The sequence below is a fragment of the Equus caballus genome, chromosome 13 (genome assembly GCF_041296265.1).
Source record: "Equus caballus isolate H_3958 breed thoroughbred chromosome 13, TB-T2T, whole genome shotgun sequence".
Lineage (NCBI taxonomy): Eukaryota > Metazoa > Chordata > Mammalia > Perissodactyla > Equidae > Equus > Equus caballus.
This window is the reverse complement of record NC_091696.1, coordinates 9,032,667-9,042,882: the sequence shown is the minus strand read 5'-3', so window position 1 is coordinate 9,042,882 and position 10,216 is coordinate 9,032,667. Positions and strand designations below refer to the sequence as shown.

At 42.5% G+C, this 10,216-nt stretch overlaps 1 long non-coding RNA gene across 1 annotated transcript; it reads right to left on the bottom strand.

Moving 5' to 3' along the window:
• Positions 1 to 3,642: 3,642 nt before the first annotated feature.
• LOC138917091 (uncharacterized) lies at positions 3,643 to 9,454 on the bottom strand. The gene is made up of 2 exons (XR_011424574.1): positions 9,203 to 9,454; positions 3,643 to 4,069 (listed from the first exon to the last, which is right to left on the bottom strand). It is a non-coding gene; the product is annotated as an uncharacterized lncRNA (long non-coding RNA).
• Between the last annotated feature and the right edge of the window lie 762 nt (positions 9,455 to 10,216).

Sequence of the window (10,216 nt, the reverse complement as noted above, 5' to 3'; positions counted from 1 at the left end):
CTGAGGTTAACCCCTTAAGTTTAATATCTGCCTTTACCCTCTGTTTCACAAAAGTATCGCCTGAAAACACAGGGAGCCACAGCAAACAAGGTAAAATACAGACCGAGGGGAGGGGTCACAGAGGTCCTTCAGAAGGAGTGAGTGGGACATGAGGTGCGTTCACGGGATTCAGGTGACAATCTAGGGCAAACACGGGGAGATGTTTGCAACACACACAGCTGATGAAGGGCTGGTTTCCAGAATCGCGCTGAATTGTGAAAATACATCCAGCCTGGAAGTTGAGGCCCAACTCAGCCTTTTATTAGAATTGAATAATTTCCATTTGGCTCTTCATTTTGTCACCCATAAAACAAGGGGATTGGGTTATAGGATTGCTGAAGATCTTCTATCTTGAAATTCCAATAAATAGCCAATTCATGAGATTATCATATTTACAAGAATATTGATCCTCATCATGTATTATGATTGCAGGCAGACCTAGAGTCACGTTACACAGGAGCCACCTATTAGCTGGGAGACTGCAAGACAATTACCCTTCTGGTGACTGTTTCTTCATTGATAAAACAAAGAAACTAATAATAACAACACTGTTGTTGAGGAAAAAATTAAATCATGTACGTAAAGTGTTTAGCACAGTGCCTGGCACCTATTAAGAGCTCAAAAGATGTTAGTTGTCATTATCATCACTATTATTAAAATAGGAATTGTTTCCACTTGAGTAAAAGTAAAATTGGTACTCTGTGACATTTATTCACTAGGGTTCCATCTTATTTTTTAAGGAGTCTTAAAGTGAAACAAGAGGAATCATCAACAAATTATTTATTGCCCACTCTCCACTTTGGAAACATAGAGATATGAATGAGTTATTTTTTAAGTTCTAGGCATTGCTCAGAATTTATATTTTGTTTGTAAATCCCCCTCAAATGTTAAGCATTGGCCCTGATGTAAGAAAGAAAATTAAATTTCTTTCTTTTTTTTTTTTTGAGGAAGATTAGCCCTGAGCTAACTACTGCCAGTCCTCCTCTTTTTGCTGAGGAAGACTGGCCCTGAGCTAACATCCATGCCCATCTTCCTCTACTTGATATCCGGGACGCCTACCACAGCATGGCTTGCCAAGCGCTGCCATGTCTGCACCCGGGATCCGAACCGGCAAACCCCGTGCCTCCGAGAAGCGGAACATGTCAACTTAATCGCTGGGCCACCAGACTGGCCCCAGAAAATTAAATTTCTGATTCTCTTTCCCTTTACAATCTCCTCAATAAGATAATGAGAATATTACTTTGTTTTTGTATTTTTATTAAGTGACTTTTTCCAGACTATATGAAGACTTTCTATGTATCAACCTAGTGGTAAAATAGGCAAGTAGATAAGCAATTAAAAGAACTCTGAATGACTAAAAACATGTCAAAAGATGCTCAATCTCAAGAAAAGGTAGGAAAATACAAATTAAGACAATGGTATTCCATTTTACAACCATCTGAAATAATTTGTTGTCAGCAATGCCAAGCGGTTTAAGGGGTAACCTGGGACTCCTCAAGAGAACAATTTGGCATCATCTAAGAGGACTGAAGATGATGCTCATGTGCTGTGCCAGCAACTGCACTGCTCAGGATCGGAGAAGCGCAGGGTTCTCACAGAGTATACAGTCATATTTGCTTCAACACTGTTTGTGATAGGAAAAAAAGGGGGAAACATCCTACATGTCCATCAATAAAATAATCATACAATGGGCTGTTATCTTGCAGTTAAATCGCAAAAAAACAATAATTGAAAAAAGCAAGCTGTGGAGTGTGGTATGATATCATTTATTGCCAATTTAAAAATCTTCAAAACAAAATGATGTAGATTGTGTGTAAATATACATTTAGCAAAAGTGCAAAATGATACATGGAAATGAGAAACACAGAATTCATAATGGTTAGCACTGGAGACAGAAACAGGTTCAAGGGAAACAAGGTGCAAGGGTTTACAGGGGAGGGTTTCTAAACACAGAAATTTTATTTCTTAAAAAACGGAGGGGGAGGGGTAGAAAGAGAATCTGAAGCAAATAGAGCGTAATTTAAAGATCTGGAAGAAAAACAGGTGGTGGGCACATTTATTTCAAGCATACAGATAAGAGGAGAATAATACATTTCATAATATTTTAATAAATGAAGACACAAAAAGTCAATAAAAATAGTGCACATTTTTTCTAATTTTGTATGGGGAAGGCTTTTCTAAGAACAAAACACTGGTGAAGGAGTGTAAATTGGCTCAGTACTTTGGAAGGCAATATGGTGACACAAAAAGTGCACACTATGCCGCCGACGAAATGAATATACAAACACTGGTTGCTGTGTAGTCTCTCAAGTTTCTCGAGCTCTTTATTTTTATAGCCTCTAAACAAAGCTGGCATTTTGCCAAAGCAAGGAGTCAGCCACTTAAGCCTGCGCAAGCTCCCACAATAATGAGCTTTCCCCTACATATCTGTTTCTAACAGGTTCCTTCATAATGTTTCAAACTCCCAAGGCCCCAGGCTTGTCCTTGTGAGGAACTGATAAAACATCCTTGTTTGCAAGCAATGTTTTCCCTGGGGCCTTGTGAGTTCACCAGGCAGAACATTCTGTTTGCAGAAAAGTCCAGCCAGTCTTGTGGATGCCTCGCGTGCAAGCGCAACCACATTTCATGCCAGGTCTCCTTCATCTCTCCCTCTTTTGTTAGCATTTTGACGGACAGCATGCGCAACGGTCTCAACGATACTTTTTAGTTGTTGTCGCTTTCTCCAGCGCCGGAAGACTACATAGAGAAGCAAGCATAAAATCAATATTAGCACCAGATTCCCTAAAGAAGTAGACAACAGCGTATTTACACGCCCCAAGGGATTCAAACGGTTTAACCCCTCCTGCAGTCCCTTTAACAGGTCATCCCCAGTCAATTTAGGCAATTCTTTACTGAAAGTGTCTGCAATAGATCATTCGAGTTGCATTATCTCTGCAGTTAAATTTTGATGACCCCGTAAAGAGCACTTAATCATTTCCCATCCTTCTGACATGTTAAAATGCAGTGGGGTGACACACATTTGTGTAGAATTCCAATCACATTTCAATATACTGCGGGTAGCAAGAACTGTCAGTTGATCCCCTAACCAAGATACAGTATGTTGCAAGTTAATTACATCGGTAGCTAATTGAGCATCTAAGTCCTTTTGCTGTTGCCATAAGGCATGAGAGTCTTTGTGCCATTCCCTGACAAAGTCCGCAGTTTGTATCTCTTGCTGCAGTGCCAGGCTGGCCACAGCGGCCGTCGCAGTAACGGATGCAACCGCAAGGATAGTCGCGACGATCAATCCTACTAGTCGATGAGATCGATGTAGTACAACTTGAAGGGCATCATACAGATGTGAAACAGCAATAGAGTCAGACCAAGGACGTGTCAGATTAACACGCATCCAAAACTCGGAACGAGCTTTTACAATTATTACAGATTTATTGGTATCTTCGATTGTCTCCCACCAAGTTTTATTTACACATTGAGTAAAGACACAATCAGCAGTACAATTTACATATCCCTCTGTAACACTTAACATAATTTTCCCTGATAATAAGGAATAGGGAAATTTGACACAAGCCTGTCGACGAAAATAATCCATATCCAATCTATAAATGAAAATTTGGGTGAGTTTATTCTGAGCTTAAATCTGAGGATTATAACCCGGGAGAGTCTTTCCACAAAGGAACAGAGCACTCCAAAGAAGTCGGGGTATAAGGGTGGTTATATACCCTCAAAGAGGATGTTTCACATAGGATTGAAATGTCCCTTTTACAATAGTCGCGAGACTGCTCTGTCGGCACAGCGATTGATGGAAATAGCAGGTAGGTCTGCTGTCTCGGTGAACACAGCAGGGTGGCAGTCTCTTGTCTCCAGCTGGGTGGTCACAGGTGAGCTGGGAGGTCAGTGCAGCAATCAGTTCCTAGCCTAAGCAAAAATGCTAATGTGGGGGGAAGTTGCATCTTTATCACAAGGGCCTTTGTTCTGGCCATAGGAAATGTCCAAGCAGATATGCAATGCGTGCTCAATAGCCAGTCAGGCCCTTTTGGAGGAAAAAAAAGAGAGAAGTCAGGCCGAATTAGGTTTATACCAAATGGCTTCCTCATATACTCCAATATATCCTATTGCTTGCCATTTTTATTTGTCAAGCCGTTGCAGTGTAGGTGTTATTCTTATGTAGGTGAACCTGAAAAGGTCCGGAACTTTGAGACACATTTAAGGTAAAATTACCAGTCCATACAGTCAAATGTCCAGACACCGCCCACAATTTCCATATATCTCCCTGAATTTGAGGATAAGGAGGATGTTGTAAAAGTGGGGGAACAAGAGCGAAATGCTGCATAGTCACAGTCTTATTTCCATAACCATTTAAAGTTCCATTGTGGCAATGCCACTTTAAGGTATGTTTCGACCATTTCTCTACTCACATCCCCCTTTTTTAGTTTTGTGAGATATTCACACAAGGTCCTATTAGCACGTTCAATGATCGCTTGACCTTGGCTATTATAAGGAATACCAAAAATGTGCTGAATGTGATATTTTTGAAAAAATTTATGGAGTTTAAGAGACTGATAAGCAGGCGCATTATCAGTCTTTATCTGTAAAGGTATTCCCATGATTGCAAAACAAGCGAGTAAATGTGTAATAACTGCATCAGCTTTTTCCGAAGATAAGGCCGATGCCCATTGAAAATGAGAGTAGGTGTCAATAGTGTGGTGAACATACTTTAATCGTCCGAAAAAGGGAACAATAAGAACATCCATCTGCCAGACTTCATTCACTTGACGGCCTCGAGGGTTGACACCTGGAGGAAGAAGGGTCAAAGAGAAAGGGGCACAAGAGGGGCATGTATGGATTATGTCACGAGCCTGGTGATGAGTAATAGAATGTTTGGAAAGAAGTCCTTGAACATTAGTATGATGAAGAGCGTGTTCGTGTTCCGCCGCCTGGAGAGGGAACAGTAAGGTGTCTATTAAGCGATTGCCCTCAGCAACAGGGCCAGGTAAGGTAGAATGAGCTCAAACATGACAAATGCACACTGGGTCATGTCGCTGTAGTAGTAACTGTTGGGCCCGTAAGAAAAGTTTATCTATAGAAGATCTAGAAAACAAAGGGAGATCAACGTCTGGAAGTATGGAGCAGGATAAGGTAGCATAACGAGAATCAGAAACAATATTAAGAGGGACGGTATTAAATTCTTGTAAGGCTAAAGTTATGGCCCAAAGTTCAGCGAGTTGGACTGAAGAAAAGGAGTGAGGCAACACCTTGTATTGCCGGTCTGTCCAATATCCCTCAGATGTCTTGTTAGCATCAATAAAAGCAGTAATACCTGAAACGGGCGTGTGAGAAATAACATTAGTAATGACAACAGATGTCTGTCGAAGAAAATCGAAAAGTTTAGAGTGAGGATAATGATTGGATAGCCTTCCAGGATAATCTGCTAAAGCTAGTTGCCATTCTTCATTGAATTGAAAATCTTTTGAGACTTGAGCATTAGTTAATTGAGTAGTAATTTCTTGGGGCTCTTGGCCAGTCAATTGAAGGCCTCGTGTTCTACCTTTTGCAATGAGAAGAGCTATTTTATCAATATATGTTTGTAACTTCTTGTTGGTCTGATTGGAGAGGGAGAGCCATTCTAAAATGGCTACGTCCTGGGATATTACTCCAGTAGGAGAGTGAGGCGTTTGGAAAAGAATTAATTGAACAGACTTTTGTGGATTTAAGTAGGAAAGAAACCCTTGGGAGATACGCTGTTCCACATATGAGAGCTCCTTTGCAGCTTGAGGGGACAATTGTCTGGGACCATTAAGCGCCCTATCTCCTTCTAAGGTGCCAAATAAATGACGTAATCGATAAGTCGGGATGCCAATGGAGGGCCTAAGCCAATTAATATCTCCGAGTAACTTTTGAAAATCATTAAGTGTTTTTAGATGATCTCTTCGAATTTGAATTTTTTGGGGTCTAATCTGAGTGGATTCAAGAGTCGATCCTAGATAAGAATAAGGAAATTCCTCTTGGATCTTTTCAGGCGCAACCTGTAATCCAAAGGCTTTTAAGGCCTCCAGAACCTTGTGATAAAATGGAGCCTTTTGTTCCCTATTAGGGGCAGCAAGGAGTAAATCATCCATGTAGTGATATAAGATAAATTGAGGAAACAAGTGTCTCACAGGAGTCAAGGCCCGCGCCACAAACTCTTGGCATAAGGTCGGACTATTAATCATACCTTGAGGGAGATCGGTCCATTGATAACGTTCAACTGGCTGTTGATGATTATAGGTAGGTACAGTGAAAGCAAATTTGGCCTTATCCTGTGGCTGTAAAGGGATTGTCAAAAAGCAATCTTTTAGGTCTATTACAGTAATAGACCAAGTCTGAGGAATCATGGCGGGGGAAGGCAAGCCAAGTTGTAATCCGCCCATGGGTTCAATACATTTGTTAACCTCTCTTAGATCGACCAAGAGCTTCCACTTTCCAGATTTCTTTTTGATTACAAACACAGGAGAATTCCATGGGGAAGTGGAAAGTTCGATATGGCCAGCAGTTAATTGTTCTGCCACTAACGATCTTAAGGCCTCGAGCTTTATCATAGGAAGAGGCCACTGCTCAATCCATTTAGGAGTAGTTGTAAGCCATTTAAGAGGAAGTGCTTGAGGGGGTTGAGCAGTGGCTATTAGTTTTCCAGAGGGAAAGATAAGGATACCCCTAGTTTAGTTAAAATCTCTCTTCCCCAGATGTTAATGGGTATATTAACCACATAAAATGTTATAAATATCTCTTTTCCCTCATTTATGTGGCAAGACAAGGGCTGGGCACTTTGCCATACTTCAGAGGCCGTACCCATCCCTGACAACATCAAAGAACATCTCTGTTTTTTCCAGTCGGCTGGCCATTGAAGTAAAGATATAACAGATACATCGGCCCCGGTGTCAATTAGGCCTTCAAAAGATTTTTGATTTATAGTCAAGGTTAAAGATGGACGGGAATCATTGATGAACATTTCCCAATATATTCCTTTGCCTGTACTGCCGAAACCCCCTGTCCTTTCTTTGTCCATCGCAGGAAAAGAAATATATGGAAGTAGCAAGAGTTGAGCTATCCGTTCTCCTGCCAATAATGAAGTAACTTTGGAAACTTAGGCAACAATGCAAATCTCTCCCCTATAATCAGGATCAATCACTCCCGGAAAAACAGTTATTCCTCGAAGGGCAGCGCTACGCCGACCTAAGAGGAGTGCAAAAGTGCCCTGAGGTAAGGGACCAAAACCACTGGTCTGTAATTTACATGGGCCACTTCCTGGAGAGAGTGTTACATTCTCAGCAATAGGCAGATCAGCGGCGGCACTGCCATGGGTGGCAGCCTTTAAATCTGAAATTACTAAGTGACAACCATATGAGGGGATTTTTGCAAAGTTGGAGACGATGGGAGAGTCGTTGGCCCCTGGGTCCTCGGTATTGTTGCTGGGCCCCAAGGACTGAGGCCCACTGGGAAGTTTCCCGGACGGGGGGTTTGGGAGAGGATTTCCATCTTTATCGGTGCGGGATTGACATTCGTTAGTCCAATGTCTTCCCTTTCCACAGCGTTTGCAAAGACCTGGTGGCTGTGGTTTTGGGACATTAAGGAGACCAGGAGGTCCCCCTTTTTGTCGGTTGCGCTGTCGACAGTCCTTGCGAAAATGTCCTGGCTTCCCACAATTGAAGCAAGTGCCCTGTCGCTGAGGTTTCAAGGCAGTAGCCATAGCAGTAGCAAAAACAGAGGCCTGATGTTCAACTCCTCCCACACCTGCACATGCCCTAAAGTATTCAGCAATGCTAGCCCCTTGACCACGCAACGGATCAAGAACGCGCATACATTCAGGATTGGCATTTTCATATGCCAAGGTCTCTAGCAAGAGCCTCCCAACCTGATCGGTACCAACAGCTCTCTCAACAGCAATCCTTAATCGCGCCAAAAAATCAGTATAAGGCTCTGTAGCACCCTGCATAGTCTTAACAAAAGAGGGCTGTGATTGTCCACTCGGGACTACACGCCTCCATGCTCTTAAAAATACCTGACGAACCTGTCGTAAATCTTGATCAGTGTATTGAGCTTGAGCTGCTAAAGAGCTAAATGCAGCTTCCCCCATTAGCTTATCCTCCAAGGGACCCTGGGGATTTTGGGTCTGATTAATGCGAGCTTGCTTCCTTGCTTCTTCCTCCCACCAACTTCACAACTGTAGCCATTGCGACCCTTCAAGAACAGCCTGTCCTATTGCCTCCCAGTCTATGGGCAGGAGCAATTTGGCCATCCCCACATTTTCCATCATTGCCAAGACAAAGGGAGACTGGGGTCCATATTGGGATACTGCCAATTTTAAATCCTTAAAAAATTTATATTCCATTGGCGTATAATGGACATTAATCATTCCGGGCTGACCGGGCTGTCGGGTAATAGGGAAAAGAAAAGGAGAGTCTATAAATCCACCAGGCGGCGCAGGGAGATCCTCCTCGCCATCATAAAACATTGTGGCTGGAAATGTAAAACGGCGATTTTCCTGACCCACATCCACATGCTTTGTCTTGGCAACTGGGTACAAGGAGGCATAAAGAGGAGCAGTGGGTGTACACCGTTGGCTTTTCTTCCCTTGAGTCTTTTGTAGTAATTTAGAAAACGTTTCAGCCATTTTGGAAATCAATTTATCTTCTTCCTCCTCGTCACTATCCTCCTCAGAATCTGAGCTAGACTTAGAAATCCCATCAGGAGGCTCCGGTGGAGAGGGAGGGAAAGATCCCTCCTTTTTATCTTTTTCTTCCACCGGAACGTCCTCATAATGAGCCTCACTACGAAGGAATTAACCTCACTATCTGTTTCAAAAATTTTAAGCGCCTGAGTAACGGCGCTACAGAGAATCCAGAGTTTAAGAGACATAACGTTTCCCCGCTGATGTTGCTTCCGCAACTCCTTTTGAATTTGCTTCCACTCCCCCAAATTTAACTGAACCTTTGTCTGATGACGGAACCAATAACAGTGGCATTCAACATGCCGAAATAATTCATTTAAGTGCCGAGAGGACGCTTCTACCCCGACGGACTCAAGGAGTCCCTTTATAAGGTCTAAATATTGTGACCTGAGAGAATTAGAATTCCCCATGACTTACTTATTCCCGAAAGTCCCCCTTTGCTTTTCCCGGGGTGCTTACCCTTTCGGTTTCGTCGAGCCCCACGTTGGGCGCCAGATGCCGCCGAAGAAATGAATATACAAACACCGGTTGCTGTGTAGTCTCGAGTTTCTCGAGCTCTTTATTTTTATAGCCTCTAAACAAAGCCAGCATTTTGCCAAAGCAAGGAGTCAGCGACTTAAGCCTGCGCAAGCGTCCCACAATAATGAGCTTTCCCCTACATATCTGTTTCTAACAGGTTCCTTCATAATGTTTCAAACTCCCAAGGCCCCAGGCTTGTCCTTGTGAGGAACTGATAAAACATCCTTGTTTGCAAGCAATGTTTTCCCTGGGGCCTTGTGAGTTCACAAGGCAGAACATTCTGTTTGCAGATGAGTCCAGCCAGCTTTGTGAGATGCCTTGCGTGCAAGCGCAACCACATTTCATGCTAGGTCTCCTTTACACTACGTTAGAACAATTCCACATCTAGGAATTTGTTGTATGGAAATACTTCCATAAGTCTGCAAAGAAACCTGTGCAAAAATGCCCTTCGTAATCACACAGAATTGGACAAAATCCAAATGTTAACCATGAGATGAAAGGTTAAATAAACCAGGTAATGGTTAGAATGAAGTTTGATTCCTATGTACAGTATTGATCGATATGGGAGAAGGTCCAAGGTACAATTAGACTTTAAAAGTGCAAAGTCCAAAACAGCATATATACCATAACCTCATTTTTGTTAAAAAAAAAAGTATTTATATATGCTTGGAAAAGTCTTTAAGAATCACTAGGCATCAAATATTAAGTGTGAGCTTATAAGGGGCGTTTATTTTGCAGGTAACATTTCTCTACTACTCTAGTTTTTAAAAACAGCGTGCATCCAGTTAGCTTATCGGAATAACTCATTGAGATACAGATCTTAAGTAAGCAGACCAACACTGTATTAGGGGTCAACTTGTGTAACCATCAAGAGCACTGAAGCAGGCAGCGGTCCCCAGAAGGCTTGAGATCCAGCCCTAGCGCGGCCAACCCTGCCTTTAGGGCCTGCGTGCG